Genomic DNA, 27,600 nt, shown 5'->3' with positions numbered 1-27,600 from the left:
TGAATCAAGGAATAGGGAGATTTTATAAAGCATTTCCAGAACTTGTGCCAACTGTTATTTTAATCAACTATGAAAAAAGATCCTTTTAGTTAAAGCCAATGTTTACAAGCCTGGTGTTCTCTACATGCCTTGAACAAAGTTGTCAACCTATACTGCCAAGTTGAAAAATGCTGTTCACAGCAACAATGTCACTTTTTTTTAACATATCCTTGGATGGATCTTGACCACTTTCTACATTCATCTAGCAATCCTGAACTGATGAGTTTGTGAGGAGTTAATATGTTCTCTGTGGTTTGTATTTTAAATTACTTTTCTGAGGAAAAAAAAGAGTAATATCCATATTATACCTGGAAGGGAGACCTGAGCTGTAAACTTTAACAGCAGCCTGAGTTGGCAATCATTTCACAGGGACAAGACACTGCAATGGAAATTGCTCTATAAATAAGATCCCTTACAGAAGAATTAAAATGGAATTCATATTATTGATGTTCACTAGAAGTCGTAAAAAACATAAGACAGCCAGGAAGTGGCACTTGTTTCAAATCACCAACTGACGCACCTGAAGGACATCCTCAAAGTCGGTTTTGATCAATGGTGATGAATCTGTTCATCCGGTTCTTTGGGTAATTCTAATGCATTTGGAAACCTTGAGGAAATGTAGCTAGAAAGAAGGAGATAGGAGAGATATTAGCTGGGCCTATGGAGAGTTCAATTCAATCATTAATCCTTAAAACTGATTTTTACAGTGGAAGAATGTCAACTTAAATGCCTTGTTGTTTGTTTGTTTCATTTCTCTCTTTATTTAGATAGGGTCTCCAAGAGTAACAACCCCTGAAGTAAAAATAATCATACTTCACTTCAGTGCCAAGCTTTATGTTTCACAGACAGTAGCTCTTTCAGATGTTCCATTTAAGGACTGTGAGAACAAAAAAAGAGAGAGAGTAAGTGTGCTAGGTCTACCTCCCAGTGCATCTATCCACTCTGGATAAGGATGAGCTTCTGCAAAAGGGAGGCTTTGTATCTATTTAATATAGAGGCATGCATGTAATAATTTAATTTTAAACCCTACAACATTAGTTGTACATTTGAATGCAAAAATGGTCCATTGGCTTTGTAATTCTCTATGAAAATAGCTATTTCACATCTGATGGGCAGTAAGCATTAATACATTCTCCTCAGAAATCGTCATATGTGAGTACCATATTTGGTCAAAAGATGTTCAAAGCGATACACACATCTAAAAAGGCGCATAACTAATATAACGCAAGTAATATAATATAACAAGTGAAATTTGTATACCAAAAAAGTCAAATCAAATTTTTGTGTGGGAAATTGGAGAGAGGTTGCAACACAATACAACATGGGATGGATGAGAATACGATTTTTTTTTAGAAATGCAACAAAGATATAACTGATCAATATTTAACTCCATACTTCTACATCATGTGAGACGCCTATGCAGATCTGTACTAAATATTTGGTAAATATTGTGCTTATTCTTAATGTCTCACATGTTTATTTAACCCTGAATTTGAAAATGTGAATAAGGTCAGCATAAGTTAGGCTGTTTCACCCCTTTGCATACTCAGATTTGTTGCTAACATTTCCCCATACTTCTCCCAAACTTGTGAGAGAAGCTAAACAATTCCTTGCAGTGATCCCATTTAACCTTTTAATTTGAAATGAGACAAAAGAACACCTAGCAATTCAACTCATCTTTGAAATCTTGTTCTTTTCATATTGGGGAGTAGGGGTTAAGCTTTTGTCTATGAGAAAAAGAAAATGAGGAGCAATATGCAAGAAGTTAGATACCTTCAGTGGCTAGACAATCAAATTCAAAATCTGAATGGGGAAAGCAGCATTTTAAAAGTCGAAGAAACTAATAGTTTTTTTCAGTGCTGAATTTTATTGTTTATGCCTCCCCGCCCTCTTCACAGAGATACAGAACTTGGTTTTTCTTATAAGTTGGATAAGGTGGAAGCCAAGTATGACAAGCTGAGTCTATTATGGCATGCGGTATTTCAAGTGCAGTGTGATTGATGCTCTGTTGTTAGCAGTGACATTGATGGGGCTCCCAACCTAGCAGGTACTGCAAATGTTTCAATTTTGTTTAAACTGGCACTTACTTTTATTTGCTATGCTGGAAAATTATTTTGAGTGAACTTAGCACCTGTGAAAAGGAAGAGATTTACAACCTCATGGGTTTAAACATCATGTTAAAAACTTCACACGCACACAGACACAGTGGGAACATCAGGTTGTTAAGAAGTACAATCTTTCTTATGGAGCACTAAAACATCTCTTTAAAAGGAAAAACAAAGTTTATTCTTGATGTTGCTCAAAACAGTCTTGTGCAATAATCTGGAATTGGAATCTTCTTTTCCTTTTTTTTTAAAGAAATGCCTCTGGTGTATGTTTTATTTTAAAAATAAAAATATCTATATTGTATCTATATTGATATCAATCTATCACAAAAAGATCTATTGAATTGCATACCATCAAAAATGTTGTATTTACAATCCAACCCTGTTTGTTTCTAAATGCTATCAAGTCAACTTTGACTTACGATCAACCCATCCATGAGTGATACTTGTCATCACAGTCCTGCTCAGGTCTTGCAGACTTAGAGACATGGCTTCATTTGTGGAATCCATGCAGATGGCTTTACTTTCATTTTGGCATGGGTTGTAGTGTGATAGATTATGTGCTGATATCCCCACACTTTTTGAGTTCAATTTCCCAGTTTGCAATTGATAAGGGTTGTTGGGAGTTTTCTGGGCTGTATGGCGGTGTTCCAGAAGCATTCTCTCCTGACGTTTCACCCACATCTCTGGCAGACATCCTCAGCACGGAAAACTCACAACAACCCTGTGATTCTGGCCATGAAAGCCTTCAACAACACATTGTCATTGATGACTTTGCCATGAGCAACTAGTGTTCTCTGCTTTTGTTGGTTCAATCTCAAACTTTGCATCTGAAAAAATATGAATGATACACACATTTGAAATGGTCATCACAAACTGAGACCAATTTTAATGTCTCTATAGAACAGCCTTCTCTTTCTTACCTAAAAAGGGATATAAACTATGATGCGACTATTTGATAACCTAATTATCCAATTGGCATTCACACACACACACAGCCTTTATTGGCATACAACAACAAATTTGGCATGCAACACTGGTATACTATATACAACAAGAGGAAATCACAGATCAAAAGAAAACATACTTAAAAGTTACTAATCTCAAAGATAAAGGGTTGTTGTATGTCTTTTGGGCTGTATGGCCATGTTCCAGAAGTATTCTCTCTGGAACATGGCCACACAGCCCAAAAGACATACAACAACCCTGTGATCCCGGCCATGAAAGCCATGAAACACCTCAAGGATAAAATTTGCAACAGTCTAAAAAAAAGAATGCGTCAGCGTTCAGAAGATATGGAATTTTCTAACACCCTTGCCATTGAGAACACTGTGAAAAAATTAAATTCCTCTTTTTCATCTGTTTATTATCATATTTGGAACAAACAAAAAATAGTGAGGTGTTTCAACACAGACCAAGTTACACGAACAAACCCTTTTGGAATGTTCCACTTTTTCTATCTCCCGTCTAAAAGAGCTAATGGCAGCACATTACATCTTGCAGTCACCAAACTCTCTTCAGGGTGGGATTAATCAAAATGAGAAGATATGCAACCATGACTCCACACTTGCATGGAATTAATGATGTGGTAGGGGAACAAGTTGTCTTTGCGGCAAGAATCAGGTCTGGTCTGAGGAGGAGGAGGGGGATACTTTGGTAATGGGGCCTGATACTCTTGAAGTAGAGTCTGAATTGGAGTCCACCATTTCTGTAATGTCTCAGGAACAAAATCAGATCTGTCTTTGGAGAAATTCCCATCATCCAGAGAAGAACTATTCTCTGGATGATGGGAATTTCTCCAAAGACAGATCTGATTTTAGTGAGAATGTTTCCATGAAACACAGCCAGAGGCTCGGCCTGACTATGGGAATGATATGAGGGAGGAGGGCGAGGCTGGGTTGTTGCCTATCTCTCAGTGCCTTCAGTTAAGGTGAGATAACACTAGACAAAGGCAATTAAGGTTCTCACAACATCTAAAAGATAAACAAAGAAATGCCAGTTAGTAGATCATTAGTGTCCCCATGAAAACTAGTCAGTTTATTAAGTCAGCTTTGTGAGTTGTTCTTTGTGAGAACAACTTTGCATTTTCAAGGGAAGGTTATGTTTTTTTTTTTCATGAGCTCCAGGACAAAAGATTTTGGGCTTTGCTTCCATGTCATGTTTCCTGGTTTGGAACTGGAGAATCCTGTTTTGGATATAGCTCTTGGTCTAAGTTCTGTGGATTTTTGGCTTTACTTTCTATAGTGATCTGTGTGGTTTGCTGCATCAAGAATATTGTGACTATTTATGCTTCTGCCTTTTATGTATATGTTGGAGAAACTTGTTTTACTTTGAGTTAGCTTTTTTATATTACACTTCTTTTATAATAAACTTTAACTCAGTTGACTACTTTCTTGTTGGCTAAGTGTTATTTTGGGTTCAGAGGTGTCACATCGGTGGCTGGGCTGCAACATCAGATTATGGAAGTCAAGATCCAAAAGTCTGCTCTTGATTGACTTGCAGGCTTCCACATTTATGAGCATTAAAAGTGCTTCCAAAGACAGGCCAATTGCTTCGATCTTTCTGAGAATCAAAGAATACGGTTCTAAAATAAAAATGACCTGATAACAGAGAAGGAATATAGCTATCGTGGTCTGCTTGAAAATGTATATGCAGCTAGAATTTTTTTAATTCTCGTCCATGTCAATGTTTCAAGAGTGGTTTGACCTGTCTCAATGTGTAGAATGGCATAAAGCATACATTTCGAGAGTCCTATTAGTTTCCTGAGAAACTTGGAATGTGGTGTTTTAAATGATTTATTGATTGCAGAATTCCAAAGAGGGGAGCCATATAGTAATAGAGATCCAATCCTAGCCTCAAAAACTTAAGAGGACAGCAGGGCTATATTGGTTACCCTTATGGTATATTAAACAATATATTGCTGCAATGTAGGTATGTGTAGAAGCCAATACTGCTTGTTGCTGTGAGAGCCACAACAGGTTATATCAATAGCAAATCCCAAGGTAATGGAAGTATTTGATCTGTGCAATTTTGTGGCCCCTGATCTGCCAAGACATGGGCTTCCACTTTTTGGCAAAAATGAGAATTTTGGATTTCACCTAGCTAATTTCCAGTCTATTAATTTCACAGTAATTGGCAAAACAATGAATTAAGCATTTGAGGCCAATACTAGATAAGGACAATAACACAGCATCACTTGCATATAAGAGTAAGGAAACGTGTAGAATGGAACTTAGGACGATGACCATTCACCAACGCTAAAGCCTGGGGTAAATCATACAGGAATATGTTGAACAAAGTAGTAGTATGCAACTCTACTTGACCTCACATCTAGCACTAATTTCAGATGTTAGCTGGCCTTCCTCGGAGCATCTAATTTGGCAAACAGTACTGGAGTACAGTTGTCTAATTAGAAAAAAAGTCTGTGATCGATATTTAAAGACCTCAGCTTGTCACACAACATTTTTCTTGTTATGGAGTCAAAGACTCCTTTTAGATCTTGTTAGCAGCAAATAGCTTGGAAGCTTTATATGTGGAGTATTTGTTTGTCAAATGTGAAAGTACTAAGCAGTGATCCAAGATTGATTTATCCTTACGGAATCCAGCTTGCTCAGGGCTGATCATTTTATTATTGTCCAGCCAGGTTTGCAAGTTAATTAATAGGAATTTTGCATAAAGCTTTCCAATTACAGATATAAGGCTAATTGGCCAGTACTTAGAAGGATTGGTAGGGTCACCCTTTTTGTAATTGGAACTATAATGGCAATCGCCAACTATTTGGTAGGATACTCATGTTGTTAATGATGTTGAACAAGAGAGGGTCTACCATTCAGGATCTGATTTCAAAATCTCTGGGGTAATTAAATCCAATCCAGCCGCTTTTCCATTTTCTAGACCAACTCTCAGGTCTGCAATTTCCTGTACTGAAACAGGAGGCCAGTTGGTCAATTCATGTTAAAGGCTCCCTGGACACTTATCATCAGACAACATCATCCTAAACTAATTTTCAAGTCATTTTAAAGTTGTATTAAATGAAAATGGTTTTTCTCCATCTTTTATCTTCTGAATGCGCATACAAAAAGCTTTAAAAAGAGGGTCCAACAATGCAAAGAATCTGAGTCTGAAATGAATTTTGGAGTGGCAATGCATTCCTGTGAGCCATCAGAGTTGATATTGGTGACCTTAATGCACTGAGAATTATTTATGCTTTGAGCTTGGAGCACCTCCACCAGCACAGCCACTGGTGCTTGTTGATCCACTCAACTCTTTCAGCTCCTCTTCTCCTCCACATCAGCATCCATTCCAGCATTAGCTTCCATATCAATTCCATCCACAGGCTCAGAGCAGCAGCAGCAGCAGCATGCATTCCAGGAACAGTTCCACTTCACTAGCTCCACTAAGACTCAACTACTATTAAATCCATTGTTGGGGTGATGGCCTCATTAGATGATATTGCATGCCATTCATGCTTCCTGTGATGTTGATGAAAATAATATAAAGTGAGGCAGAGAAAGACACCCAATGGCAAGATAAATCCTTTCTCTCTGACACCTCCTCTATCCACATAAAGTTTTTTGTGGATATAAGATTTGGCCTTTTGTCTCTCTCTTTCCTTTCTTCTTAACTGTAAAAGCTCATAATTTTGTGAGTGCACTGTAGCTATCTGGAGGGTTAAGAACCACTCTTCTGGAGCATGCCATTTGGTAAGACACTAGCACTCTATCAGTTTTAAATCCTAAATCTGCCAGTCACAGAATTCTATGGGATGTTGTCATGACAGTTAAAGTGGGAGATAGTACTATAATTCTACAATGTAAATAAGTCCCGGATTTCCAATCAGTCTGGATGACGCAACACCCACATTTTGCCATTGTTAATAAACCATCATATATCTCACTTAAATGTGATGCTGGTCATGTATCTCTGGAGCAAGCTCAGAAATAATTTTGAGAACCCATTCGCAACCCTTCCATTATTTTCTCCTGCAAAAATGCTGCTCAAGCTTAAAAACAATTACTGGAAATCCTCATATTTATTTATTTATTTACAGTATTTCTATTCCACCCTTCTCACCCCGAAGGGGACTCAGGGCGGATCACATTGCACACATATAAGGCAAACATTCAATGCCTTAACATAGAACAGAGACAGAGACAAACGTAGGCTCTGAGCTGGCCTAGAAATCATGACGTCTTGGTCAGAGTGATTTGTTGCAGCTGGCTGCTCACCAGCCTGCGCCACAGCCCGGCATATAGCATAAGGAACAGACAAAGTCTTATTACATTACACAGAAAGAAATAAGGAGCTACATACAGAGAATGAGACAGGATCAATAGGCAAGGGACATTTCTTATTTAACCGTGTATGTGTGAGGTGAAGCTTGATGTCATACCACTAATTTAAATTAGGATTCTATGAGGCTGAGAGTAAGAATACTTTCCCAGATCTTGACCATCTCCCCCCCCCCCCACACACACACACTACTATTCATGTCAAATACACTCAAATACAATAACTAAGATCTTTTAATTTTCTTAGATGTCTCTGATGAGTTCCAAGTTAATCAAAGGTACATTATAAGAGCTTGGCCATCTTAAGGGGACCCTGTTTGTTGTATGGAGGGACATATGTTTGTTTGAGCACTGCAACTCTATACAGAGTGGGGAAACAAGGAAGATTTTGAATTCCCATTCAGTATGCCACATTAGCTGCTTCGGCGGGGGCGGAGGTGAGGGGGGGGGTTAAACGAATCTCGTTAAGAAAGCAAATATGAAAGATTTCATGTGAGCACGATCTTTGATTTTCCAAAGGACTCTGTGGGAATTGGAACCTGTTATTTTTATTTAAGTCATTTTTAACATAGGGAAAGCAAAGTCTGGGTATTGCTTATTTCCTAAGAGCAAAATATATGGGAGCAATGTCTAAAGAGACCACACTCTCTGAATTTTTCCTGTTCACTTTTTACCTCTATGGGGCACATCTACACTAACCAGTTAGGTCAGTTTGGACCTGGTTTAGGAGGAACTGGTTTTGCTGAGTGGATGATTAAATTGACATTATCAGGGATTGTCTGTGTCTCCCCACACCCACCCACGATCATCTTCATTTCTGGGAGAGATTAGCATCAGTGTTTTGGAGGCAAATTGAATGAGCTATCAGAATTTAAGGCCCATCTCTTCCAGCAGTTATATCAAGTCAATTTTCAACCATGAGTTTTTGATCTGCATTCTATTGCCACTGTATTTTATCTTTTCACCATGTGTTTTTGATGTATGTATTTATAATGGTGCATTTTGATATAAGTATTTTTGTTGTATGTACTTGATGTTGATGTGTTTTGATTGTGTTGTACCCTATTTTGAGCCATTAGGAGAGGCAAGTAACAAATAAAAAGATTATTATTATTATTATTATTATTATTATTATTATTATTATTCGGTCTGTTGCAACAAAAAAATGGTAGCTGGCTGCCCTGGGATTTGGAATAATAATAATAATAATAATAATAATAATAATAATAATAATAATTTTATTTTTATATCCCGCCCCAGCTCCCCGAGGGAACTCGGGGCGGCTTACATGGGGCCACACCCAGGCGAAACAGACAATATAACACACAACAGTATAAAAACAGATCAATAAACAAATAAGATCAGATATACAAAAAACATACTTTGATAAAATCCTGGGTTGACTCTTAAAAAGAACTGGGCCAAAGAAAGTGCAAGTAGTGTGAGCTATAATTGGGGAAGAGATAGGTATCAGGAACAATTGTCCTGTTATAGTGCTAGGGAAGGCGTACAAGAGATAATATGTGCGACTAATGGAATGAAAAGAGCTATACAGATAAAATAGGCAACAGGACGATCCCTAGCTATGGAAATCAGTCGCCAAAGGCCTGTTGGAAGAGCCAAGTTTTCAGGCTTTTCCGAAAAGTAAGGAGGTTAGGGCCCAGCCTAATCTCCCTGGGGAGAGAGTTCCAGAGCCGGGGGGGGGGCACCACGGAGAAGGCATCTCCCTCATCCCCACCAACAGCAATTGTGAGGGTGGTGGGAGCGAGAGTAGGGCCTCCCCCAACGAACGAAGAGACCGTGCAGGTTCATAGAGGGAAATGCGGTCACGAAGGTAGGTGGGTCCCGAACCATTTAGGGCTTTGTAGATGGTAACCTGCACCTTGAATTGGGCTTGGAAAATAAACGGCAGCCAATGGAGCTCCTTGAACATGGGTGTTGAACACGCCCTGTAATTCACTCCAGTTAAAAACCTGGCTGCCGAGTGGTGGACCAGTTGCAATTTCTGGGCCGTCTTCAAGGGCAGCCCCACGTAGAGCGCATTGCAATAATCCAGTCTAGAAGTAACTAAGGCATGGACCACCATGGCCAGATCCGAATATGTTGTGATCTGCTGCAGCAAATTAAAGAGAATATCACAGATTTTTCTACAATTTACTTTTATACATTGTAATTCCTTTCAATCATGATGCAGAACACATTAACAATGTGCATTTTGTAGTTGCAGTTTCAAGTCATCTTGTAGCTGTATTGAAAGGCCAGTGTAGCTGTGCCTCCAGATTGCTCCAAATTGTTTTGTAACATTTTGCTCTGGTGCTACAGAAAGGTTAATTTTGGCCAAATCGGCGCTTTATACGGGTTATGATTTTAGGATTCAGCTAAACTGGATATCCCATTCAACAGACAGTGTGTTTAAACTAAAGATAAGAATACTTAAATATATTAAACTGGAAAGCTACTAGGCTTTGACAATCAGTGTAACTCTTTCTGTCTTCTTGATACTTGTTTTATAGCACAGTCCTATACATTTTCTATAACTGTGCATCTTGGCACCATTGTGATTGATGGAGATGCCAGTACTGAAAAATGTCAAAGCAAGTTTTGAAAAACTTTTGTCTCGTACATCATGCCAGTGTGGAATTGGGGAACATGCTGATCTTGAGTATCATTCACTCACTTGCTTATCTGTCCTGTGATTTTGTAGGTCAATGCCTTTTTTATCTAAAAGGGGCTCACAGAAATTTAAATACAATAAAAACTTTGATAACTGAGGTCACAAATCTTAACAATCTTTTACTTTTTGACATAATATTGGGAGAATTCAAGTGCAGTGATATGTTGAAAGTGTGTGCTTGAGCCTCTCATGTATCACTCATTTGTCATTCAAATCTTATCCTCTAGGTTGTTTTATCCGCAACAAGCTCCTCATATTCCAAACAAAATATTTTGCAGATCAGCAGCTAGTGGATATCTTTGTATTGTGGCTGAAAAAATCTCCTTTCCCTCATTCATCATGTTCTGTTTTCAAATCTAGAAAATGAATCCTGTGTCTTTCATTCTTATTGTAGTGCTGCACAAAAACATCTGCACTCAGAAAATATAAGGGCAGTGAAGGATTCTAGCAGTGATGACCTATTTAACCCATTTAATTTACCTATTTATGGATTTAAATATATAACACATCTTGCCAGCTATAAACAACAATTTGGCAGGGACCAAGCCAGAGGAAAATCCTTTTAGCAACACAATGAAGCACTGATGCTTCACATGCCAATAAAAACACTGGAAAGGGACTTTACTGGTGGTCCCTTTAGCTCTATAGTTAGTAAACTTGTACAAAAATGTATCCCTAAACTACATTTCCCAGAATTCTGCTCGCATCAGAAAGCCCCAATCAGGAGAGGGGAGAGATGTTAGCTGCCCCAAGTCCCATGCGAGGAGATGGAGGCAGGGTACAAAAATAAAGTTATTATATTATTATTATTTGTCCCTCGGTAGCAGCAGCCAGACAGAGTTCCAAGAAACTGTTGAATCTGCAAATAAGAGGACCGACTGATACTCCATTACTTGTAAGTAAATCTGTGCTGGGTTGGGAAGAAATCTCTAAATGGATGGCCCATGGGGGTCCCTTCCAACTCAATAAGAGAAGCATATTAATTAGTCTAGAGGCTGGATGGCCATCTGTCAGGAGAGTTTTGATGGTGACCTTCTGCATGGAAGAAGGGAGTTGGACTAGATGGCCCTTGGGGGTCCCCTCCAACTCAATAAGAGAATCATATTAATTTGTCTAGAGGCTGGATGGCCATCTGTCAAAAGAGTTTTGATGGTGACCTTCTGCATGGAAGACCATTGGGGGTCCCCTCCAACTCTAAGATTCTATGAAAATGTATAATTAGTTAATATTGATTTCTATTGGTTAATATGAGATACATTCAATGAGATAGCTGTAGCAGCTTTAAAAACGTTTTTGTCAAAAAACTTTTTTAAATTCCCTAAAATCAGTAGATGTATGAATATTTCTGAAAGTTGGGGGAAATGACCTCCTGTTATCTTGTGTCATTGTATAGAAAATTTAAGGAAATAGCTCTTGTAGTTTTTTTTTTACAAAATGTTGTTTATAAATATTTTAAAAATTCCCCAAATATCTGTGGGTAAGTGAAACATTCTTAATCTTGATGGGCTGACAGTGGTAAATGCGTTCTACCACTGTAGCAAGTTTCAGCCCAATAGCTGTAAAAATGAGAGAGGAAAGAGTCCCTGAAATTTCTCCAATTATAGTAATTATTTGCAATTACTATAATGAAAAAGTAACAATTTTTTTACTCTTGTTATAGTAATGAAATTTTCACTAACCATACTTTAGAAACACTTTAGTAATGAAATGCCGGTACCCCCTCATTTTGTAATGACTTTTGAAACATGTTTAATCGATTGCATGTGCCTAATAGTTAGGGATATCAGTTGTGGAAATGTTCTCAGAAACAAGAATACACTGTTTTGTTTCTCATTCTTGCAAGAAGGGCACTAAAGTTCTGCAGTTTTTGCAGTCTACTCACAATTAAGTACTTACAAAGGAAAACAAGAATAGGTACTCTTTTGTAGAGAAAACAGGTTCTGTGTATTAAAATGTAATTAACAAAAATCTTATTTTCTGTGCAGGAAAATTGTATTTTATATAGAAACTGGATTTATGGAAAAAATTCAATATGGGATAACATCATATCAAGCAGGAAAAAGATTATTATGAAAACTTATAAAATACTTCTAGAGTGGAGTACTGAGAAAGAATTAGTAAAAGAATGCATGATAAAATGGTCAAGGAATATTGGAAGACCAATAGGTTTAAATGAATGGGAAATAATGTTGAATAAGAAAATAAACTATACATATGCATTTGAGTTAAAAGAAAGCTGGTTAAAGATGATGCACCAGTGGTATATGTCCCCCTAGAAAATAGCCAAAATTTCAAAAAACACAAATTATAAATGCTGGAAATGCGGGAAGAATGAAGAAACTTTCTATCAACTATGGTGGCAATGTGAGAAGGTGAAAACATTTTGAAAAAAAATCACGAAGCAATTCAAAAAATCTTAAAATACAAAATACCCTTGAATCCCAAACACTTCTTACTGGGAATGACAAGCTTTGACTGGAAAATAAATAAAGATAAGCTCTTTATTTACTTTACTACCACAGCAAGAATAGTGTACTCCAGAGGATAAATACCATACCGGAGAAGGAAGAATAGATAGGAAAAGTAATAGAGGTAATGTAATGTAACAGTAATGTTGTCAAGATCGCAAGGGAAGAACACAAAAGAAACAGACTGGATCCCCTTCACCGAATGGCTGAAAGACAACAAAATAAAATGGCTAACTTAAAATTAGTCTAGATAAAGCAAATCACTACCACTCTTAGAAACGTAAAAATGGACTCCAATTGACTGTAGAATCATAGAATCATAGAATCATAGAATCATAGAATAGTAGAGTTGGAAGAGACCTCATGGGCCATCCAGTCCAACCCCCTGCTAAGAAGCAGGAAATCGCATTCAAAGCACCCCCGACAGATGGCCATCAAGCCTCTGTTTAAAAGCTTCCAAAGAAGGAGCCTCCACCACGGCCCGGGGGAGAGAGTTCCACTGTCGAACAGCCCTCACAGTGAGGAAGTTCTTCCTGATGTTCAGGTGGAATCTCCTTTCCTGTAGTTTGAAGCCATTGTTCCGTGTCCTAGTCTGCAGGGCAGCAGAAAACAAGCTTGCTCCCTCCTCCCTATGACTTCCCCTCACATATTTGTACATGGCTATCATGTCTCCTCTCAGCCTTCTCTTCTGCAGGCTAAACATGCCTAGCTCTTTAAGCCGCTCCTCATAGGGCTTGTTCTCCAGACCCTTAATCATTTTAGTCGCCCTCCTCTGGACGCTTTCCAGCTTGTCAACATCTCCCTTCAACTGCGGTGCCCAAAATTGGACACAGTATTCCAGGTGTGCTCTGACCAAGGCAGAATAGAGGGGGAGCATGACTTCCCTGGATCTAGACGCTATTCCCCTATTGATGCAGGCCAGAATCCCGTTGGCTTTTTTAGCTGCCGCATCACATTGTTGGCTCATGTTTAACTTGTTGTCCACGAGGACTCCAAGGTCTTTTTCGCACACACTGCTGTCAAGCCAGGCATCCCCCATTCTGTATCTTTGATTCCCATTTTTTCTGCCGAAGTGAAGTATCTTGCATTTGTCCCTGTTGAACTTCATTTTGTTAGTTTCGGCCCATCTCTCTAGTCTGTCAAGATTGTTTTGAATGTAGAAAAGGAAGGAAGAAAACATAACCACTACGAAGAAGAATGGAAGTACAATCTCTTCTCTTTTTCCCCTTTTTCCCTCCTTTTTTTTTCTTGTTCCTTCTCCCTATTCTTTTTTCCTACTCTTCTTCACCCAAAATGCTCCCCCACTTTTTATGAAGGAAACTTTTTATTTTAATAAAAATTATTACAAACATTGAAAAAAAAAGAAATGTTGCCTTCTGATTTTCTGCATTCAGAAACATATAATTTCTGCCTAGAATAAGTATTAAACCATGAAGATTTTCACTCTTCTAGAATTCTCATCAGGATTTCCAGACACTCAAGAAACTTATTTTCTGTCCACTTTTAAATAATAATATTATTTCCACAGTATGTAAAATCAAGGCAAAGCATGAGTGCATGGAAGGCATGTCATGAACAAACACAGCTTGTGATTTTTATGGCTGATTTGAGGTATATTTATTAAGGCTGAAGAAAAAGTCATGAAGCCTGTTTAAATCCACCTCAAACTTCTAAGCTACAATTAGAAATATTGTGACTCATCACTAATCATATGGACATGGGAAATGCCAAATATGTTTCATGATGATAAAATATGATGCCTTTCAATTTATTCACTAATGGACATCCATTTTGGACAAAAATTTATCTGGTTTATTTTTTGCTTCTTGGTAATAATGGGCCTGTGTAAAATGGACTGCTACTATTAAATTATGATTTACATATTTAAGTGTTTAACTGTAATTTTTGTGTGTCATTTATTTCTTCTTTACTTTCTTTAGACCTCTAATTTTTTTGTCCCTATACTAACAGAAAGCAAAAGAATACTAAAAGATAATGTTAAGCGGTATTTAACAGTTGATTTAAATGGGACATAGATAATACACATTATTGCTGTTATAGATTGACAAGTGACTCAACAAAAGCCAAGCTGAATGGCAGTCTCTCTCTCCACCCCCCCCACCCCTCTCTCACACAGACACACACAGATATGTACACCAAAAACTAGGTAATGTGTTTTTAAGTATCACTCCATCACAGTACTTAGTTTCAGACATGGAGTTTGTATCAGAATTATACACAGATCAAACAACTATGTTTCTTCAGTGATTGACTATAATGAAAAGACAGCTATATTGTAATATATGACTCCAGTAATTTTTAAAGCTGAAGTCGATGCTATCACTGAGGTCATTCTATAGATCATCTGAGCTTTTGGAAAATAAAGTTAGGCATGAATTGCCAACAAATTAATAAGAAAAAAACAGATCACTTATAATCATACTTCATTACTTTAAGAATGGTGAGTAACTATCTGTAGCTACTAGAGTAGCGTTATTTTATCCATTAGTCATATCCATGCTCTTTTAGATAAAGCAATTAAATGCATCATTACTCATTTTATGGAATGTCCATTCAGAAGTCAGAGGAAAATTGTTCTTTCCTCCAGGAGGAGCTATATATAATCCTTGCTTGAGGAAAATAAGAAACCTTCCAATGAGGCAAGCTGTATATCATCAAATACCATATTATTAACATGTCCCCAAAGCCACTATTATCATGATAAATTTATTATACTCTGGCACAAAACACCTAACTCTATTTGGTAGTAGATGAAAGTGAGTGTGATGTTGGTCTGAAGAGCAATTTATAATGTTGCAAATATAGAGAAAGGATGAGAGCCAATGAGGTGTAGTGGCTTAAGTGATACTGGTAGATCAGGGTCTGAATCCCTGCTCAGCCATGAAAACCTACTGGTGACCAAGTCATACTCTGAGCCTGTGAAGAATGCAAAGACAATACCTTCCAAGCAATTCTACCAAGAACACCTCATGGTTTATCTCAATAATTTGTCTTAATGTTGCCATAAGTCAGAAATGACTTGAAGACGCATGACATCAGTAGAGAAAAGATGATTAAAGAAAACATGAATGGTCAAAAGCAGGGACACAGTAGTTTTAAATTCATGGAAATAGAAGAAAAACTGTAAAGGAGACTTGTAAAGTGAACTTATAAAGAGTTACACAAAAGTCACATTGGATCAGAGCAAATGTCTATCCAGTGTAGCATTTTGTTCATATAGTGTCTGTTCACCTGCCAGGAGGACATGAATGAAACTACCTTTTATCTCAAATTCTCCAACATATGATACACAGCACACAAACTGCCTCTGATAAAGGAGATAGCACCTAAGTATCCTGATGGTAACCATTGATGGTTCTGTCCTCCATGAATGGCTGGACAATTCTAAGAGTTGTAGTTCAAAAATTATTTTTTCAAAGTTAGATTACCTTGTTATAAAAAGCAGCAAGGAGAAAGTAAGAACTGAAGGTTCTTCAACAAGTCTCACCATGGCTCTCAACATAAAGATTGGCAGTGATTGCTCAGGATGTTAGAAACTGAAGGAAAAAGAGATGAAAGAGTAAGAGTGCTACATGTAGCATTAGGAATTCATAAGATTGCATAGCTTCAATCTTTCGTTGCTCACTGATCTTGATGGCTTTTTTAAATTTCAGTGTTTGAACTGGTTCACCTTCTTTCTTATTAACAAAAAAATCCCTCATATTGATCAATGGTAGGACAAAAATCTTTGTCAAAGGTTGCCTGCTACAACTGTGTTTCTTTGGAGAATCCCCTCCAAGTTGATCAGGCATCTGTCACCACACAGTTAACATGTTTTTTTAAAAAACAATTGCAGTGTTATTCTATGGGGATAAAGTAAATGTTGGCATAAATGGACAACACTGAAATGGGGGGGGGGAGGCGGCTCTTGTGAATTTATCTCATGAAGCTGTTATTCAATAGCAGTTACACAATTATGAATAGTGACTACATACCAGCTAGAGATGTGCATTTTTGTTAGTCCTTGTAAATTCGTACTTATGATGCGATATCTGATATTTGGACCTGGCCCGTGCCAAAAATGTAAGAATAGAAACTTACCCCATACTTTTTCATTTTAATTTTGTGAATCTCAGAAGGCTGCCAAAGTCAGTTTCATATTCAGTGCAAGGAAGCAAAGCTGAAAGTCAAGTCAAAAAGGCTGCCTTAGTGCCTTGCCTTTCCTCTGTAAATTAATGGAGTCTCGCCATTGGGAGCAGTGTTCTCTGGGAACAGCACAGAATTCTGGGAAATGTAGTTTAAGGAGGCCTATGCCTGAGAATTCAAAAGGCTCTGCCCTAAACTGCATAACCGAGAATGCAGTGTACTGCTCAGCATCAGAGATATTTGCTGATCCCTAGCCAGCCAGGGTTCAAATAAATTTAATATTCTACACTATAATTTTGTTCCTGGGTTATAAATGTCATTTCCTAATTGGTTCTATCATAAAAACATGGGGAAAGTTTATTAAACTGCAAAAACTTTGTCTTTGCGAGAGAGACATTGTGTAATAGCACATTTTGCTGTAGTATACTATTCTGTCGCCCAATTTAACATTGTCATCCACCCATTTCACAAAGTTTTTGGTGCAAAAACAATGTTCCTGGAGTAGAACTACTACTTTCAAAGTAAGGATTATACAATTAAACAGTTTAACATTTAACATGACAATTTAACATTGTCATCCACCCATTTCACAAAGTTTTTGGTGCAAAAACAATGTTCCTGGAGTAGAACTACTACTTTCAAAGTAAGGATTATACAATTAAACAGGAAATAATACTTTCAAACTAGGAACATGTTTCCTTCCTTCCTTCCTTCCTTCCTTCCTTCCTTCCTTCCTTCCTTCCTTCCTTCCTTCCTTCCTTCCTTTTCTTCTTCTTCTTCTTCTTCTTCTTCTTCTTCTTCTTCTTCTTCTTCATTAATTTATATACCACTCTTCTCCCCCAGGGAGAATAATAATATATTATATTATTATTATTATTTTTCAGAGGCTGGATGGCCATTTGTTTGGGGGTGCTTTGATGGTTTTTGTTGCTGTGGTTATATTTGTAATTTCCTAATTGGTTCTATTATAAAAACATGACAAAAGTTTATTAAACTGCAAACACTTTTTGCGTGAGAGACATTGTGCTACAGAACATTTTTGCTTTCCAGTCCACTCGTTTAACATAGTCATCCACTCATTTAACAAAGTTTATGACCGAAAACATAGTTCCCAGTGTAGAATCAGTACTTTCAAAGTAAGGACTACACATTTAAACAGGAAATAATGCTTTCAAATTAGGAACATATTTTCTTTATTATTAAAAATGTTGTTTATAAAAATTTTGAAAAATCCCCAAAATCTGTGGATGAGTGAAATGTTCTGAAATTTGGTGGGCTAAGAGTGGTAAATGTGTTCTACCACTGTAGTGAGTTTCACCCCAAATAGCTGTAACACTGAGGGAGAAAGGAGGCCCAATTATAGTAATTATGTCCATTCACTATAACAAAATAGTAATGAACTTTTGTTACTCTCATTATAGTAACAATTTTTTTACTAACTAGACTTTAGAAACGCTTTAGAAATGAAATGCCAGCACCCCCAGTTTTGTAATAACCTTTGAACCATTTTTAATGGCTCGCACATCCCTCATACCAGCATGACCATCCTTGCTATCACATGCCTCTGCATTTGTGCAACTACACTAATTTGCCAATTAGTAGTCCTGCCCACCTACTTCCACATAACCTATTAACCCCCCCTCCTGCATTTCTGCTGCACTGTAATTTAAAAAATAATTTTAAAACAATTTTGCAATTGGTTATTAAAAAACTAATAAAACTTTTTAAATGCCTCACAAATAGTGAGGGGAAGGGGGAAGAGGAGGAGAAGAGGAAACTTCCACCTTCTGATGTCACTTTAGTGTCAGTATGCTGATACAGAAGCCAGAATGGCCTTATCGCAACAGAGAGATGATGCGAGCTTGGCACAATTTATAGGTATTGATGGATTTTTTTCTGTCAATATCAAGGGATAGGTTTATCATAGGAAGGAGGCAGACTGATGATGCGAAGCACACAGCATGGTGTGATAAGGACCATAAACTTTGGTGACAGTTTTGCTTTCACGTGAAGAAGGTAACCAATGATAGTTTACCTCTTACATGTGGTAAAGTCTTTTGACACTTTTTGAAGTGAAGATCTTATCTTGGCTCTTTCACAAATATGCTCCAGATTGTAACTTGCTTCCTCTCAGAACTCAATGGGCACCACTATGAATTAAGCATCTTTTTATCATCTCTACATGTGATATATTATGACATGATATGCCACTATGCAACATAACATGAAGGAGTAAGCATTGTTTAATTGTTATGCAATCACAAATAGAGATTGCTTTTTCTTATACTATTCACAGCTAATCAGGCTCTGCCCACTGAACTAGATAGAGATGCTTTTGGAGGAACACCTGCTAGGCTAAATTACAGCTCCAGAAAGAAATAGCATCAGGATGACAAAGTTTTGTGCCTCTTAGAGAAGTTCTCTTTTTGTTCTAATGGTGCATCATCATTTCCTAAAGTTTCAACTCTACCATCCACTTTGAGTGTACCCTAGAGAGCTTTCTTGCACAAAAGACTGAGCACTATACAGCTCCAGTTGTTAAGCTCATAATTGACTGGAGAAAATTCATATGCATGTTTAGAGGAAATTGGCACATAACCTCATCTAACAATAATGGGAACCATAAGCTCTAGTTTCTCGACCTACTGCTATCGTATAAATAGCACCCCACCACTACCGTCATCTCTTGCTGGCATTCTACTGACATTTCCCAGTTTGGCTCATTCTGCCCCCTTCTAGTGCCCTGCACATTTTCAATGCTTCTGTTTTAGTTATAAATGCTACAAAAGAAGTGACTGAATAAAAATAGTACCTGGGCATTATGATCTTTAACTTCATAGCCTAATACATTTCTCTTTTGTAGACCTCACACTGACACAAATTGTGAAATACTGAATATGAAGTCTTATCTTTTCACATAGTTCAGTTATGTTTAAGACATCATTAGAAAGCCTGAAAACTAAACAACATTCTTCACAGTATTCTTCTAAATTGAAGCTAAAATTTATTCTCATTACAAAGCCATATCCTATCATATTATTTTGTAGTACGAGTGTAAATTCTCACTGACCTCATTCTTAAGATTGAGAATGAAGAAATATATATTTCCCTTCACCAGGCAATATGGTGATGGATTTCACTTTTTCCAGAAGCATATAGAATTTTAAAAGTGAATTTCCACATAAATTCCACAAATTGTGTATATAAATTATAGCAGCTCTATACCATGGTATTTTAAAAAGTAGAACCATTGGATGGATTGAAGAAATCAACAATCATTTCCTTCTGTATTGGCTTTTATTTGAGAGGGAAGAGACTAGTTTTGGCAGGGCTTCATGTACAATTTGCAGAAACCTTAACTGGAATGGGGTTCATTGTTTTTGTCCTATAAAAAGAGATGAAAAACTTCACTGTAGTTGCTGGCTATTATTGACATCACTAGTTTATAGGCATTTATTTCATTTCTGGTTTTATACAGAGCATTGGCATCAACATATATTTCTAAGTAATGGTTCTTCACAACGGGCCTCATCACAAAGGCCAGGCAAAGCATCATACTGGATTTGCAGCAAAAAGAGAGGGGCAGTGGGATGAATGTCACCCTGCTCACAGCTCCCTCTCGGCAATGCTTTCGCCACCACATGTGGGAATCGTTGCCTTTCTGTAGAAAATCTGTACTGGCTCCTGTGTTGTGGGGAAAGCACCCAAACAACACTTTCACCTCAGTTGGGGGTCGGGCCTCCACCGGAAGTCACACGACATCGTGTGATGGCCAGTGTGGGGCTCCATCCCCAAGACAAGGTGAAAGTGTCAAAAGATGCTGATTTAGGTGAGTGTGATTAGGTTGAATATTTAATTGCTACAAGAAATATTATTATTATTGTTCGCTACCATTACATAGCAAGCAGAGGTCTGGACATAAGTATTTATTACTTAATAGCTGATGTGTACTTGCACAGTCTAAGTCCATCTTTACAAATCGAAAGGGGCCTTCTTATTTTCTGCTTACTGTAAGCAGAGTCCCAGTCCAACATTCGTATCACTACATTCACTACATTACATGGGGATTCAAATTCAGACTTTTAAGAACTGGACCACCTATGGAGCAGGGATGGTTAACAATAATTTTGTGATGTCTTTCTTAAATGGATGCTTGTCTAAAACTGTACTACTTTTTAATAATTCACAAATTAGGCAAGGTTTCTCAGGAAGTCCAGATATATGAAGTTCTTTTTTGTTTTAGAGAGCTTACTAATGCCACCCCTTTTTCCTGCTTGAGATGCTTCGAAAGGAATCCAGATTCAAAGTTATTTGTTCTGAGGGTGACTCTGCTTGAACTAAGAGCTAAAACAACCTAGTGTTGGTCCCATTCTTCTGAAATCACTACCTAAATTAAGCTTCAATCCTTCAAGATGAAATCACTTGTAGATTTTCAGGATCTAAGATTTTGACTGTTAGCTCATTCTCTTGCTCAAAGTCCTGGCTATAACTAGATGACCCTAGTTAACTTCCCTCCTTGACCTTTCAGTATCCTAGCCAGGACTCCCTACCTCCTTATAAATCCAATAGGGCCAAGGAAGGGTAGCTTCTGACACCTTTTAAATCTATCTTTTGGGAAATAGTTTAATTACACTTTTACCTCTTCAAAACTGTCCCTTTTGTGGTGTGCGAGAGTTTGTGTAGGGAAGGTATTACATCATCATCATCATCATCATCATCATCATCATCATCATCATTTATTCATTTCTATCCTTTTTCTCCCATGGGTGGGATTTAAAGCACATACAACATATAAAATTCTTACAAATACACCGAACCACAATATATAATCACTTAAAACATCATATCCCAATATAAAAACCCAACTTTTTTCTTTATCTCTCCCTTTTTCTTATATTTCTTCTTAGCAACCACTACAGTTTCAAACAGTCTGATTCAAAAATCATGCAACCCTTCATATATGTTTATTTTGAGTTAGTATCTCCCTATACTACAGCATCTGTATTTTTCTGCATGCACTTTTACCCTTTGTGAAGCTCTGTCATAATATTTGTTATTCCTCAATGAAATTATTTTAATCATTCAAACATATATGTGCTCAATAGAATTCTCCCTGTAGAAAATTCTGTTTGAATGTGAGTTTTATTTTGATATACCTATGACACAGATTTGACCAAGGATACAAGATCCTAAATAGACATATATACTAAGAGCATGAATATGTTCATTCATGTGCTCTGAAACAATGTATTTTCTTTCTTGTTATTACATTTATCTCAAGCAATCTACAACCTCCCAAGATGCCTAAAATTTATGATCTGAAAAAGACCCCTCAAAATGCTCTCTCTTGATTTTAGTTGTTTATGCAGTTTTCTGAGACAGCTGCCACAAACTGGAAAGATGTCTGTCAAATTAAAGAGAAGACACTGATGCACTTCTTATCCACATCATTTTTGACAAAGCATCTACTAATGTGGAAATAATTTCATGACCCAGTCCTGTCCAAAATGAAACCTAGACATCATAATATTACAGTTTATGAAACCTTTGGAAAATTCACCACATTCAGTATATAATAGTAACAATACATTTATATAGTATAAATTTGCACTGAAAACTTCAGCTCTTTCAATAATATGGAAGAGAGAGCAAGGATAGTGGCAATGTAAGGGCTTCACTCCATGAGGTAAAAGCTTCTAAACATTACAGGGTGTGCATGTGGAAACATCTCAGCAGGAGTGTCATTCTAAGTAGCATCCCTACAGTGAGTGCAATGTGTCCTCCAGCTATTAAACCAAAAGTAAATAAACATACCATAAATCAATGGGGAAATTATTCTCATTCAAGGTATTGTTTGGTAATGAGAGTAGTAAGAGAAATCTCAGGCTTAAAGAACAAAGAGTTTTGAATTATATGGAGAAAATTGTCCAAATTACCAAATATGCACAAATGTTTTTCTTTGTTTTCTTTTCTACTCTCTTTGTTTCTTCTTCTTATAAAGTTTTGCTCATGGATTTTTCAGAGCAGCCCAGTGAGAAGAAGTTTATAGTGTGATGCTATCCATATTTATTTGGAGGTAAATTCTACATCTTTCCATTGAAGTTTTTCCTCCTGCCAACTAATTGTTCTGATTATTACAATGTATGTGGATGAAATGTTACTTATCATGGAAATGAAGAGTTCAAAAAATCAAATCATTTTGAGATTCAAAGGATTATATTGTGTTCATGCAGGTGGAAGGATGCAAAGCTGAACATATATTTGCAGGTTCGATGGTACAGCCTCTTTAATGGAATCATATCCACAAAAAGGCTGTATCCACAAAGGGGTAGTGTTCAAAATATAGACTTCAAAGTGGAAATGATATGGAGGAATGCAAATTCTATTTGGTCTGTTTTTAGGGGTCTTTTCAAAACATACACATTTCTCACAATACTTTCTGCACTTGCTCTTAAAATATTGGAATTCCTAAACAATCCAGCATTTTCATCAATGCATGGAGTGCAAAGTTGACTTCATTTCTTATTTGTTGTATTTAGAGACAGATGTTCCTTTTTTGGGCAAGATGATTGAGAAGGCAGTTGCTCTGCAACTCCAGGCAGTCTTGGATGGCACACACTTCCCTGACCCATTTCAATTCAACTTCAGAACAGGATATGGAGTTGAGACTGGAATGGTCACCTTAGTAGATGATCTTTGTCTCAACACCAACAGGGAAGTGTGTCCCTGTTAGTGCTTCTAGGCCTCTCAGAGGCCTTTGATACCATCAACCATGGTATCCCTCTGGAATGGCTAGAGAACCTGGGAATCAGAGGTACTGTTCTGCAGTGGTTCCGGTCATACTTTTCAGGCAGGTTACAGGTGGTGGTGTTTGGGGATAGCTGCTCCTCCAAAAAGGAGCTGTTATGTGTTGTCCCACAAGGTGTCATTCTATCCCCGATGTTCTTTAATATTTACATGAAGCGACTGGGAGAGACCATCCGTAAGCATGAGGCAGGGTGTTATCAGTGTGCTGATAATACCAAAACCATATTTCTCCATGCCATCAAAAACAGCTTCAGCTAAGGATAGCATGTCTCCTCTAAATGAATGCCTGGAACAGATAATGGGCTGGATGAGGAAAAACAAATTGAAAATGAATTCAGACTAAACAGAGGTGCTTGCCATCAAGGGTCCTCATCTGGGGATAGAGGTTTGTCAACCAGTTCTGGATGAGGTTACAATCCCCCTGAAAGACTGTGCTCACAACTTGGGAGTATTCCTGGATCTGCCTCTTCAAATGTCAGCCCAAGTAGATGCAATGGTCATGAATGCTTACTATCAGCTTTGGTAGCCAGCTGCCCCCATTAGTAGATTTGGAGGACCTGAAGATGGCAGTGCACACATTGGTAACCTCAAGGTTGGACTTCTGCAATGCGCTTTACATTGGTTTATGCTTGTACCAAGATCAGAAACTCCAGCTTGTTCAAAATACAGCAGCCAGATTGGTTACAGGAACATCTAGTAATGTGCATATTACACCTACACTAAAGTCACTCCACTGGCTGACAATTAGTTTCTGGACAAAGTACAAGTTGTTGGTTTTGACATTTAAAGCCCTACATGGTTTGGGTCCAGGTTATTTAAAGGATTGCCTTCTCCTGTACAATCTGCCACACACACTTTGATCTTCTGGGGGGCATCTGTTCCAACCAGACAGAACTCGAATGGCAACTATCACCCAGAGGACCTTTTCATCAGCTGCCCCATGACTGTGGGGCAGCTGTCAGAATTTAAAAACCATTAAAGAGCTATCCCTTCCGACAGGCCTACCCAGGCAGTCTTTAAACATGAATGTTAAGTGTTCTTTGTTTGATCTCTGTGTTGTATGTTTGAGTATGTATTTTGTAGAGATATGGTTTGCTGTGTAATTTTTATGGAGGTACATTTTAGTGTGTGTATTTGTAGCGTTTTGGCTGTATTTTAACTTTTTTATAACCCACCTCGAGCCATGAGGAGAGGCAGGTAAGAAATAAAGCTATTATTATTATTATTATTATTATTATTATTATTATTATTATTATTATTATTATTAGTTTAATATCCACTATGGGAAATACATAGTTTGCTGAATGTATCTTGTTCTGATCTCATAAAGGCTCTCCTTACAATACATGAAGAATTATATAGATAAGAGACTATGCTGATGATATTGATACTGTTAGGATATATACAGCGTTCCCACACTACTTTGCGGTTCGCTTTTTGAGCCCTCGCTGTTTCACAGGTTTTCAATAAATATTAATGTACACATTTATCGTGGTATTTTTGCTGTTTTGCGGGTTTTCTTAAGGTTTTTCAAGTGAAACATGGTGAAAAAAATAAAAAAAGGGTTTAGGAAGGGAGAAAGGGAAAATAAAGGGAGAAGGGGGAGGGTAGGGAAGGGTTGGAAATAAAAAAGGGTTATTTAGCTTCCATTCTTCTTTTCTGTCAGTGTACTGTATATTGTAACTGCTAAAATAAAGTATAAATATTAAAATAAATATAGCATCCCTACTTCACATATTTTCACTTATTGCAGATGGTCCTGGAACGTAACCTCCTCGATAAGTGAGGGAGCACTGTATATCAGAAGGAAAATTTTATTTCAGTTAGATTTTTAACATTGAAAACAATAAAAATATAAATAAACTGGGGAGTGGGAGGCAGATCATATCTAAATTATTATCAATATCACCAGTCTATTGTCGAAGGTTTTCATGGCTGGAATCACTGGGGGGTTGTGTAGTTTTTGCGATGTATGGCCGTGGTCTAGTGGCATATTCTCCTGACTTTTCACCTTCATCTACAGCAAAATGCTAGACACAGATGCAGGTGAAATATCAAAAGAAAATATTGCTAGAACACATCCCTAAAGCTTGAAAGTTCCACTTCTCTGATTTTAGTACAAAAACAAATGTATAATCTAATGATGTGAGGTTAGCAGATATGAATGAGACTTTAAGTACAGCAGAAGCAGCACCAGCAGCAACAAAAAACATGGTATCCATGTGTGTGTGTGTGTGTGTGTGTGTGTAATCTGAAACTATCAAATTTATTGTTAAAAGTAATCAGATTTTTACAACTATGCCCTTGCTCAGTTGCCCCTTTATAGGATTGCAACTCTGTAGTAATTGCAATCCTGTTAACAAATGGAGAAATAATTCTCCCTACTGGCCTCACAGGAGCAAACGTGACATTAGAATCTACTATTTTAATACAGTAAGAAATGCAACAGTGCTATTTTAAATAAGAAAAGAATGCTCAGACTACTTCTTTCAAAATGTTTTAGCATATTGAATTGTGCCATTATGAGGTCTGAACCAAGTATTGACCTAATTTGTGCAGATATTCTCCTTTACCAATATGCTTATATCCATGACTGATTCTGTTGGAGGTCTTTCTTTCTTTTATCTTTCTGCTCACATTTTATATTTTTTTTACATTTCAAGAATATTTCACCTTTTGCGTAGACTAAAACATATTTAAATAATATTGTTCCTGTGTTGGAAATGTATCAATATTTTTAGACACATTTTTAGACAACTGCAGCTGTCAACATGAGTGTGAATTGTTTCAATTCCTGCAGACAATATGGGAAGAGCAGACTAAGCCAAGCCTGTTGAAACTTGGACTAAAAGCAAATTCCTTGAACGTTCCTCAAATGTATAAAGTCCGATTGAGCTGTAATGGATATTCCTATGCACTCCAGGTACGCATATTGAACTACAGTGGAGAAATGAGCATGTATACTACTCACATCACAACTAGTGCATTAGATAGAGTTCCAGTGTGAGACAGAAGCAATGATTTTATGTCATTCATCTTCCCTTCATATGATATGAGAAATGTGATTCTCAAGTGTGCTGCTCAGAAATGAGATATGGAATGGACAATAGAATTGGGAGAAAACTTTGTCTTTTCTGGATGCATCATATCTAAAGATACATATGTTTATGTTCAATGCCTCCATTCAACACAACGTCTATATAAATAAAATGTAATGTCCATTTGTGAGGGACCTAATAGCTTCCAAACTACTTCACCAATTGCTTCAAAATTTGGACACAACATAGCATTAAAATTGGCAAGTGTTTAAATGTATTCATATAACTACTACTGTAAACCTGTCACACTCGAGACAGGTAAAACCATGCTAAGCTTCACAAACAGTGCCATCTGCTGGACAAACAAGCAACAGCTGCTCTCCTACAAATGACTGTTTAAGAAAGGAGAAGTGTGCATGGAGATGGTGAGGGTTGAGACAAAACCAGAAGCAGTGGGGGAAAGGGAAAGGATGAAGGCAGCGGGGGGGGGGGGGGGACCTTTTCCTCTGCCTTGGATACAGGCCACAACAGGAATCACCTCCCTGCAGGGAAGCCTGAGGATGACTTAGTGACAGGGAAGGGAATGGGGGCGTATCCTCCGAGGCAACAGTGGAGGCAGAGGTCTGAGGGTGAGTGTCTGAGAGGGAAGGGGAGACATTTAGGAAGAGCCTTCTTATGCTTAGGGAGGGTAGTATCTTTGGGGTCACACACACCAACAGCAATAATAGAAAGGAGGGGGAACTGGAAAATAACATGGGGCATGGCTGACAAGGAAGCTACACCCCCTGTCATTCTCCCCAAGGGGAGGACAGAGAAAGAAAGAGACCTATATTCATCCATCCATCTATCTATCCATCAATCAATCAATCAATATTTACACTCAGAGACAATCATTAGAATTTTGCAACTCTCCTTATGCTTAGGCAGGGAGGTGTCTTTGGGACCCCACCCACCCACTAACAAGAACTACAACAGCAATAATAGGGAGGAGGGGCACTGTGGTTGCTCCCTGGGAGGAAGCCACACCCCCTG

At 37.6% G+C, this 27,600-nt stretch overlaps 1 long non-coding RNA gene across 1 annotated transcript in view; it reads right to left on the bottom strand.

The window, feature by feature from the left end:
- LOC134298695 (uncharacterized) overlaps nucleotides 1-27,600 on the bottom strand; it is a 103,240-nt gene that overhangs the window by 13,788 nt on the left and 61,852 nt on the right. Inside the window, exon 2 of the long non-coding RNA XR_010005807.1 lies at nucleotides 560-661. This is a non-coding gene — a long non-coding RNA (uncharacterized LOC134298695). The remainder of the gene's footprint in view (nucleotides 1-559; nucleotides 662-27,600) is intronic.

This window comes from Anolis carolinensis, chromosome 4 (assembly GCF_035594765.1).
Source record: "Anolis carolinensis isolate JA03-04 chromosome 4, rAnoCar3.1.pri, whole genome shotgun sequence".
NCBI classification, from domain to species: Eukaryota; Metazoa; Chordata; class Lepidosauria; order Squamata; family Dactyloidae; genus Anolis; species Anolis carolinensis.
Note: the sequence above shows the minus strand (reverse complement) of the source record. Positions and strands in the feature narration are given on the sequence as shown.